This window comes from Micrasema longulum, unplaced genomic scaffold (assembly GCF_059751315.1).
Source record: "Micrasema longulum isolate JH-2025_06_02 unplaced genomic scaffold, ASM5975131v1 h1tg001292l, whole genome shotgun sequence".
Lineage (NCBI taxonomy): Eukaryota > Metazoa > Arthropoda > Insecta > Trichoptera > Brachycentridae > Micrasema > Micrasema longulum.
Window position 1 is genome coordinate 486,308 of NW_028278479.1, and position 10,435 is coordinate 496,742.

Here is a 10,435-nt window from a genome sequence, read left to right on the forward strand (position 1 = left end):
TATAAAATGCTTCAAAAAGATCAAGAACAATATGGAATCTTTCGCCAAATACCCTGTCCAAAAAATATTTTGTTTTTTAGCCTGTGTTTAACAGACACTTTTCTTTTATTTTTCCTTCTACGCATTCTTTGACCCCGGGCGGGTAGGAAATCTATCGCCCTTATTTGAGTTATCTTAAGTGTGCCAGCTGTTTGTTTAAATCTTCAATAGTCAGACATTTCTTCGGTCTTAAAGTTTGCTTCATGTTATCCATTAAGGTGGATATGTCATTATGGACCTCGTTCTTGTGGGTTATTTACTTTTAATAGTGAGAAAGAGAGAGAGTACCCTCACCCCGTTATATGCATAAATCTTCAGGTAAGTTGGTTATAAATTATTTTAAAAAAGAACACATACATCTACAAAAAGAATGAAAATAAAAAAATGAGAAAAATTATATTGGTCAAAGTATGTAATAAAGATTTTAAATAATAAATTGGATAACCTCAATTTTGTTTTTTCTTTTGCCCTTAATGTTGTTTACTATCCGTAAACTAATACGTTTACAGTATGATGATTTTCTGCACAGGGATAGCCGGAGAACAAGCGTCACCAAACATCCTGACTTGACTCCCTTGGGAAAATTCTTGGTGGAAAATTAATTCATATTAAAACAGAATAACGATGCTATGCATTTCCATGGACTAATGGATTGTCATTTGTTATATTGAATGGTTTTAGTAGTATCGTTTTGAGTGGCAGATTCTTTATTACATTTCGATTGCCCCAAACAAAAAATAAAATTGTGAGGCCCGAAGAAGCGATAATTCTAGGTGTCCACAACCAGCCAATGAACGGATCAAAAGCCCCATAAATGCTGAGACTTACATATTTCCTCAAAAATGGTTTCCATCTTGAGGAAATATGTAAATGTTGCAACAGATTGTCCGAGAACCTGATCAACCGGGGCCCGATAGGCCGATTAACTAGGGGCCGAATTCTCTATCATGTAGCTGTCGGCGACAGCCTAATTGTTTTCTGCTGGTAAATAATAAAATTCAAAACGTACTGCTATTATAGAATTTAAAAGACTAATAATTTTAATTGTTAAAAAATCGATGTTTTAATTTTGTTTAGTTTATTGTGCATTAATAAAGAAATATTTAAATATTAAATAAATTTTCACTATGTTGTTAACTGAAGAGCTTGCACGTTTGTTATATAATCGATGATTAGTAAGTTGATGAAGAAAGAGCTGTGTTGTGTAAACAAATGACGCTGCATTTGGAGCTGATCTGTGATGTCTCTATGTTTAGCACCTCCTCGCCTATATAAATGAATAATTTAATTTTACGGTACAGTTCCCATCTTAATTCTCCAGAGCAAGTGCATAATTATTTGCAACAATTCACATTAAGCTTTTCCGAAAGACAAATAATAACACTATGGCATTTGTAAGTATTCTTATATATTTCACTTTGATGTTATCCAAGATGAGGAACAATCGACTTTCTGAAAAATGCCTGATGTTTCATGCTATGTTATTACAGGAATTGTCATAAAATACGAATTGTTAAGTAATTAGGACACACTTTATTTTCATGCTGGTCAGAATTGTTTATTTTACACATTTCAATAATACAAAATGACTTTTTGTTAAATCTGTTGATTTGGGATGAATTTTGAACATCAATCAAAGTATCCAATGCAAGTTCTTGTATGTAACTTCTACCAGTAAACAACTCTATGCCAAAATTCCCTAAGTCAGCCTGTTGCCTGTATAGCACCAAGGTACCAATGACAATCGTTGAATTTTATGAAATAAGAATTATTTTATTTTAAAAAATTGAGCTCGAAAAAAATCTCTTACTCTCTGCGTAGGCATAATTCAATTACCTAAATACAGCATAAAACATATATTTTAAACATAAAATTGGTTGTGTGGGAGATCCCGGGAGATGTCACAATTTTATGAATTATGGTTAAAATTTTATAAAATCGAGGTATTTTACGAGTGAATAAAACGGTATGAAAATGTTTACTCTTGCTAAACATTTGACATGTTCCATCATTTATGCAGTAGAGAAATAGTGAATGGAATAAATCTACTATGAAACAATGTTTTAATTTGATAAATGTTTGCACCATATGAATGTGTACAAAATTGACTACAGTAGGTACTTGTTAACATTAAAATCCAATAAAAGGCAAAATAACAATGTTTTAAAAAGCAGGGGTTATCAAATGGTGTATTGTTTGCAACAAAATAACCATAATTCGGATGGTGGCTAATCACTGTACCCGGAAAACCTCGATGTTATAGTAATTAGCCGGTTATGCAAATATGTAACTGTATCTTATAAAAATTAAACACAGGTTTTTCATTAAATATTGACCCATCTATTTTTACTCATTCTTAATCACTCGCCGTTTTTAATTTTAATGTCGTTTTCATAGAATTAAGAATAGTCCAGAAAGAGCGTAGAATCATATTTGAATACATCGGACTGTGTCCAATGATTATCCCATTATGCGCCGCGCGCATTCGTGATGTCGCCGCGTAATGTTGCACGATGGGAAAAAATATAATTATAACACAAATGTAAGGTTAAAAAAAAAAGCAAACTGTAAATTTTTCTAAAAACTTTTTGTGCACGCGGAAATATTGATTGACACAACATAGTAGATAAGTAAATGGTCATTTAATAAGAGTGTTTAAATTATGATCTTTAAACTTATCTTTAAAAATATTAAATAAATTTTATTTGACATAAAACAGATATTTTTGTATCATGTTAAATAATATTTGATGTTTTAAAGATAATGTCGGTCAAATGTCCACCACAGAGTTATTTAATCCGAGATCCAATTTTCATTAGATGAGCAAGGTAGGGTAAAAAAAATTACTATCCTGGCAACACTAACAAAACGTTCATTTTGTTTCTTCGACAATCTGACGGATGGAAAAATAAATCAATTTTTCAAGTAATGCATTTGCTACGTACGCATTCATTTGCTAATTACACATGAAATGTGATTTCATCCTGTTTCTTTAAGATCTTAGCAGTATTACTACACTTTAAAAGGACACAACCCGGCATAGTTGAATTCAAATCAGGAGTTGCGTACTGAGCGACGTCTACAAATAAACTAATGGGTCAAAACGTAAACCTACTCATTTATGAGTAGTTTAGTCGCCTTCTGTTGATGTGCGTATGCGGTTTCTGGACTATTCTTAATTCTATGGTCGTTTTATAATTATTTACCAATGCTAATAACAACCAGTATAATATATTGTAATATTTCAATTTAAATTTCACAGAAATGGATAGTACTTTTATCGCTCTGCAATATAATCTACCTCGTGCAATTATCTGAACAGCGGCCACAATTTTCTGATGAAGAAGTATTTTCATCTATTTTTGAAGATTCCTTTGAGGGATCAGAAAGTCAGTACGATGACTCTTCGTCATCTGAAGAAATTTTCGTACAGTCAAAAAGAGACGTGTCTTCTTTGAATGGCAATGAGAAAATTAAAACGGTTTTCAACAGTAGTCACATTTTTAATGAAACTTTTCTAGAAGAATCAGGAAAAAACGTGCCCACTAGATCTAAGAGAAGCTGCTTGCCTGAAGAAGACGGACAGCACGTTGATGTCCCAATCACACAATCTTTTGTCCCTGAACCAGTATTAAGAAAGCGTTCTATCGAATTCAAAACTAATCTAAACGATTCCCATAGGAAACGGAGACAAATTAATGAAAACATGTTTAAATATCAAGTTGGGTCAGAATTAGTAATTGGGGATGATGTGCTATTTCCTGGACATAATTTAAGAAAACGTCGATCTGATGACAAAAATTCCAAACTGTCACAAGAACCCTTAGCAGAGCCTGCTGTTATAAAATATGAATCTCAACTTTCCGTCAAAAATGTTATTCCTGGAGCCAAAATTAAAAGATCAGCCGATGAAGAAATAGAGGATATTGAATTAAGGAACGAAAAAAGAGGTGAAATAACTTACGTGATAAACGAAAGAAGAGAGATCGCCGATCTGGAAGTTGCTGAAAGTAGTCTTATTTATAAACCATTATTCAGGTACAGGTCACAAGTTGGTCAGCATAGAAGAATTAGAAATTAATCTGAATGTGAAAATTTGTATAATCAATCTAGTTTATTTCCTACATTGTATACCTGTACAGTTAAATATATCTAATTTGTTTGGTTTGTGGCCTTATTTTATTTTGTTTTTTTTACAAAAATTATATTTTTCAAATACTGACTAGTATTAAGTTCATAAAACTAAAAAAAACAATTCATCTTAACTAAAATACAGTACCTATTATTATTGAGTTTGTCCAAATGTTTGAAGACAAAAAAGTGGCCACTCAAACCAGCCAGTGACAGATCATAAGCCCTGTAAATGCCTAGACCTTCATATTACCTTTTATAAAATGTTCTGCATTTTTGTTGCAATGAGTTAATCTTATACTCCCTGGGGCGGTGAAACCCATTTTTTTTGTCTACAGACATTTGGACAAATTCAGAATATTAAAAATTAAACAATTTTTAAAAGATATTGCATAATCTTAGCAAGCTGATCATTATTTGTTTCGTAGCTACTTATAGCTATTCGTGAACATACCGCCAAATGGTCATTTGTCAAACGGAAATAATATTTGGTTTCGATCGCATTAATTGTAGAAAATGCAGATTTGCAGAGGAAAGAGGATCCAAAAAAGTTGTCAAATACGTTGCACAGTTCCTACTTTAAAAAAAAGAAAGGCGGGCAACTAGGAATGACTCCGCGGTCGACGCTTTGCCCACCTATTCCTCAGAACAGTAAATCCTATTTTTTTGCCATGGAACCCAATTGATCCACTTTTTTTTGACGAAACCCTATCTCGACAAAAAAAGTAGGTTGACAAAAATGTTATTATTAAGACCCATGACACCTTATTGTTTAAATGTTCGACTTGAAAAGAAAGACCAGAAAGAATATTTTTTTAAAGGGGAAGCCATTTATCGATAAATCCCCGGCGTCAACTGCCTGTTTTTTTACGACAATACGCCCTAATTCTCGGATCCCTTGGTGACCCTTCATCGAAACACCCTTTAGGAACCGCTGCCTAGAGAGTTATCAAGATTGAAATTTATTGCAAACAGAGAAGAGAGAAAACATAGTTTCGAGAAAGGAATATAGGAGTCTATGCATTTACAGGTCTTGTGACTTGTCAGTGGCTGGTTTAAACGTTTTCCTTCTCTGTTGCAATAAATTGACAGTACCTACACATGACTATTCTTTGGTGGTAATATTATTTTTTTTTTCTTTCTGTCTTTTCTTGAAAAATATAATAAATCAGATTTTAAACAAACAAACGGGTGCGAAGGTTTTCGCGGTCCCTGTTATTAATATGTTTCTTTTTTGGGTGATACCGTGTGTGTTGGATTTGTTCCGACGTTTCGGCTGCCATTGCTGGAGCCATCTTCAGGGTAAACTGAGTGATCACTCGTGAATTTTACAAAACCATTTCTATTTTTTCAAAGACCAAGAGCCACACCTCACTTTTGGCATTAGATCAATGACTTTTGATGTACATCCAGATAGCAATTTACACTTGCCTCAAGCTCGTATCGAGTTTGAAGTATCAAAAGTTCAAGCTTGACACAAGTTTGAGATTGCAACTCTGTAAACTTGAGGCAAGTTTAAAACAAACTTCCTAGTTACCATCCAACAAACATGCATGATGTTTGTTTTTTACAAAAAAATCAAACATCATGCAAGTTTGGATTTATTTAGCAAAAAAAAAAACAAAAAACAAACCAAAAAATACAAAAAAAACACAAAAACAAGAAAAAGGAAAAAATCAACAAAAAAAACTAAACAAAAAAAACACAAACCAAAAAAACAAAAAACACGAAGCTTCTTAAAAATATTTATATTAAATAAAATATCTTGTTATTATTACTCAGTATATTTATTTTGAATAAATAATAAAAAGTACGGGCTATTTTTGCCAAGAAAGTCAGATGATGTGATGACAAATAATTCATGTCAATTGGCTGGAGATCAGAGTCCGGTGCATTATTTTGTCTCTCAACTCTGAAACAAATAAATAAAACTGTTTTATGACTTACTAGCTTTTCGACTAGCGGGATTTCTGATGGTAAAAAGTATCCGATATTCAAATCAAATTTTTTTGCAAGGGAAAACATTTTGGGAAGGACATATGGAAGTCTAGATATTTACTGGGCTTATGTACTGTCGTTGGCTGGTTGAAGTGGCCACTTTACAAACTGTGTAACATTAAGCGTTCTGCCTATGTTTAAACATCTTCATTTCCTCAACTCTTCCATCTGTTAACTTTAGAGAAGTATAAGAGGGGGTTAAAGTATTGGTTTATTATATCGACATATTATCAACAGCCTTTTCGTTCTGTAAATAAAACATAATTCAATCAATTCAATTCAATAATAGTATAATGTTTGTGATATTTAATAAATTAATCAGTTTAAACTATTGTAAGCACTATGCAGTGGATGAGATATTAATATCATACTTACTTTTAAAGAGCTTTTAACAAGACGGTTTTGTCGAGTGACAGTGCAACAAAAACTCATTTTTAATATTTTTTTCCCAGTGGCATATCAATATTTTATCCTTTAAACTGAGTATTAACACTTCGACAATATTAAAAGTTTTAAAATCGCCGGAAAAACGTCCAATGATAAATGCGTAATCAAAAATGACATGAAACCCACGGACAAAAACGGTGAAATATATCATTTTTATATGACTTTGATAGTATTGCCAATCTGAATGTTGTTTGGAATTAACCACTTTTTTGGATATTTGTCATGCACTGATTTAATTTGGTGGCCTCCGTGGTGTAGTGGTTAAGACATTTGGCTCACACATGGAAGGTTCTGGGTTCGATTCCTGGTGAGAACTCAAAAATTTAATGTGATTTTCTTAAGACTGGGCGTACCGTGCTGTAATTCACCACTGTAATTGGCCCTTACGGCCTGTTGTAGTACCAAAAAATAAACGGTCCCGTTGAAAAGTCCTGGGATTAAATATAACAGTTTGAATAAAAAAAATTAAAAAAAGAATTCTCTCCATATTTTTATGTATAAGGGCAATGTGTTGATCATCACCATATGACTTCCGGATTCTGAAATACCATTCTTGACATAACAAGATTCCAGCAAGTTTTGTCAAAACTTGTCTCTTCAAATTTGTCATAACAATATTCCAGCAACTTTAAAAAAAAACTTGTCGCGTCAAATTTTCCTTTTCAACCTTCCATCAATCTTAAATCAAGTTTGTACCAAGTTTCACTGCTATCTGGGCAGCTTACACCTCTGCTGTTTGTCAATCAAGGTAGGCTCATGAGACATGCCTCTAACCATCATATCTGATATCGGCCATAGGACGCATGGCAGGCAGAGTACGGTGCTGTTTGGTACTGGGTCAACGCCCTTTGACTACCAATGTAATTCATGAAGTACATGAATTCGATGGTCGAAAACTGATACATAAATAAATATTTACACCTCAAAACTATAAAAATATATTAGTTTATACATCTATTAACCAATATGTTTCTTTTTTGGGTGATACCGTGTGTGTTGGATTTGTTCCGACGTTTCGGTTACCATTGCAGGAGCCATCTTCAGGGTAAATGTGTGTGTTTAATTACTAGTCATTTGTAGCGTGTCGCAGTCGGCAGTAGGCACATTTCTATTCATTTTTGTAGTATGCAGTGCTGGGAACCATGTGGAGTTTAATTTAAGCCTGTCGTCTTTGTATCACCCAAAAAAGAAACATATTGATTACAGCAACCGTGAAAACCTTCGCAACTATCTATTAACCACTTAAAAAATATTTTCAATACGTAAAAGTAATATCTTACCTTAGAAAAAAGTTTAAATCCTTGTGACGCCCAGCCAATTTGAACCGCCAAAAGCATCGTTATAAAACCCAAATAACAGAACAAGCGTGGGCTACCAACTTGTAAACTATATTATTTCATGTAGGGAATATCGTTGACTAGATGTGTACAAAAAATGGAGTAGGTTGGTTAAAAAAATAAGGTGATATTATTGTTATTCTTCGAGTACCTGAGGAATGACGCTGGTAGTGAAAGGGTTAAATACGTTTATGTTCATGTTATTATCATGTTAATATTTTGAATCGGTCTACTTTATTATGAAAATCCCTCTCCTCCTCTCCTCCACTCTATTTTCTTATACCTTCTTGCCCTTTTTTTCTCTTGTTTTAAATATTATGTTATTTTTTTCTCTTTACTGTGTAATTTCATTATATTTGTGAAAAAAAATAACTGGGGGTATGTACTATTTTTTATTCTTATATAGCAACTGTTGTTTTCCCTAAATAAATAATATTTAAAAAAATATATATAATATTTTTTTTAAAGATAAATACTTAGTTCTTATTACTTTTTACTCAAATATTTAAGTTTTCAGACTATTTCCTCAATGTCGTAAATAACTTGTGCTGGAATGTTAACCTCGGACCTTTGGCTCGTGAGTCCACAATACTACCACAAGACCACAACCCGGTTATGACATGTACATCACAGAGTGGGTCAATAATGTATGAAGTTTTTTATTTTTTTAGACATCAAAGTAAAAGGGGTATAAAAAGTTGCATTTTGGATCACATTATTAGAAAAAATATTCCATACTACTTTTGGCCCTCAACCGAGGTTTAAAGTTTATAACTGTCTTAATATTTTGTTAATTATCTATATTGATAAAATAATTCTTTTGTTAGTAAAGATATAACTTAATCACATTACAAATTCGAACACGTTTTAAAACTACCGAAATGCAAAAAGTTTACACTCCGCGGAACTGATTCCGTTGAGCGCCTGGCTAATATTGACGAAAACAGTGGATCATTAAAACCATGCTATCCATTTATTACAAAACAAAATGCAACTCTCGCCCGTAGATGCTTATTTAATAAGATTCAACGCACATTATAAAATTTGATTGGACCGATTTCCTTACTTAAATACGAAATGACAGCCGGTTTAGCGCAAAAAAATGACTTTTTCGAAAACTTCAAGCTCTGATTGAGGGTCAAAAGTAGTACAAAATATAACATTATTTTGGTACGTGTATTTTGTACATACACAAATCTGGATTTCTCCCAAGGGGGAGTAGGTATATATTTCTATATATACCTACTCCCCCTTGGGAGAAATCCAGATTTGTGTATGTACAAAATGCACGTACCAAAATAATGTTGTGTAATAAGATCTGGTCAAAATATAAGTAAAAATAAATTGCAGAGTCATCTGCAGGCGATTACTAGTACTTAATTTAACTCGGAAGAGTCTTAAATACATAAAAATAAAGTAATATGCTAATTAAAAATACTTAACTTCAATATCAATACATAGATGGCGCTCCAACTCGCTTGTGAATGGTTTCTCATTTAATAACATATATACAAAAATCAAAAAAATGTTACCTGTGTGGATATTAATATAATAAACTGCCTGATGACCTTAAAAATGAAATGTCGAGTGGTAAATCTCAAAGACCAGAAATGAAGACCTATTTCTTGAATCTTTTTGAAAGTGATAGTTTTTAGCTCAGTTTCTGTGAATAGTCTATATATTGTGTTTTAGGTTTAAATGTTTTTCTTTTCTTTTTTTAATATTAAGTTCACAGAATGTTTAAATGTTTTTATTTTCTTTTTTAATATTAATTTCACAGAATGTTTAAATGTTTTTCTTTTCTTTTTTAATATTAAGTTCACAGATTGTTTGAATGTTTTTATTTTCTTCTTTAATATTAAGTTCACAGATTGTTTAAATGTTTTCTTTCCTTTTTTAATATTAAGTTCATAGATTGTTAAAATTTGTTAAAATTTTTATTGTTTAAATGTATACTATGTATTGTTACAAGAAATGTACTATTTTTTTTATGTACCGTCCCAAATGAGTTTTCTCGTACAACTCCTGAGAATATAATATCATGATATTCATGTCTTATATGTTTTATAATAAATAAAAAAAAAAAAAAAAAAAAATATTCGCTAATAAGCGGAATGGGGAATGTTGTAGTACTTAAAGTGGCCACTTAACCCAGCCAATGACAGGTCATAAGCCCTGTAAACGCTCGAATATCCATAATCCTGAATTTGAAAAAATTCTACCTCATCTCTGTAGGGATATAAATAAAAGTATAAAATATTTTTTGCATTCCGAGTAATCCAAAAAGCAACGTTTTAAACCCCTTTCATGTCAAAATTCGGAAAAAAAATTATCAGCCTATCCTAATCACAGTCCTTTGCAATAAGCTTGTTTTAGAATCTTTACAGGCAGTTGATATGTACCAATCTAATTTGTTGACTTCGACAATATTCTGGTGATTAACACTGTTCAATGACAGTCCTACAATATGACGGGATAGTAGT

At 32.2% G+C, this 10,435-nt stretch overlaps 1 long non-coding RNA gene across 1 annotated transcript; it reads left to right on the forward strand.

The window, feature by feature from the left end:
• The first annotated feature begins 955 nt into the window (after positions 1 to 955).
• LOC148276059 (uncharacterized) lies at positions 956 to 4,206 on the forward strand. The gene is made up of 2 exons (XR_015823874.1): positions 956 to 1,433; positions 3,302 to 4,206. It is a non-coding gene; the product is annotated as an uncharacterized LOC148276059 (long non-coding RNA).
• The last annotated feature ends 6,229 nt before the right edge of the window (positions 4,207 to 10,435 follow it).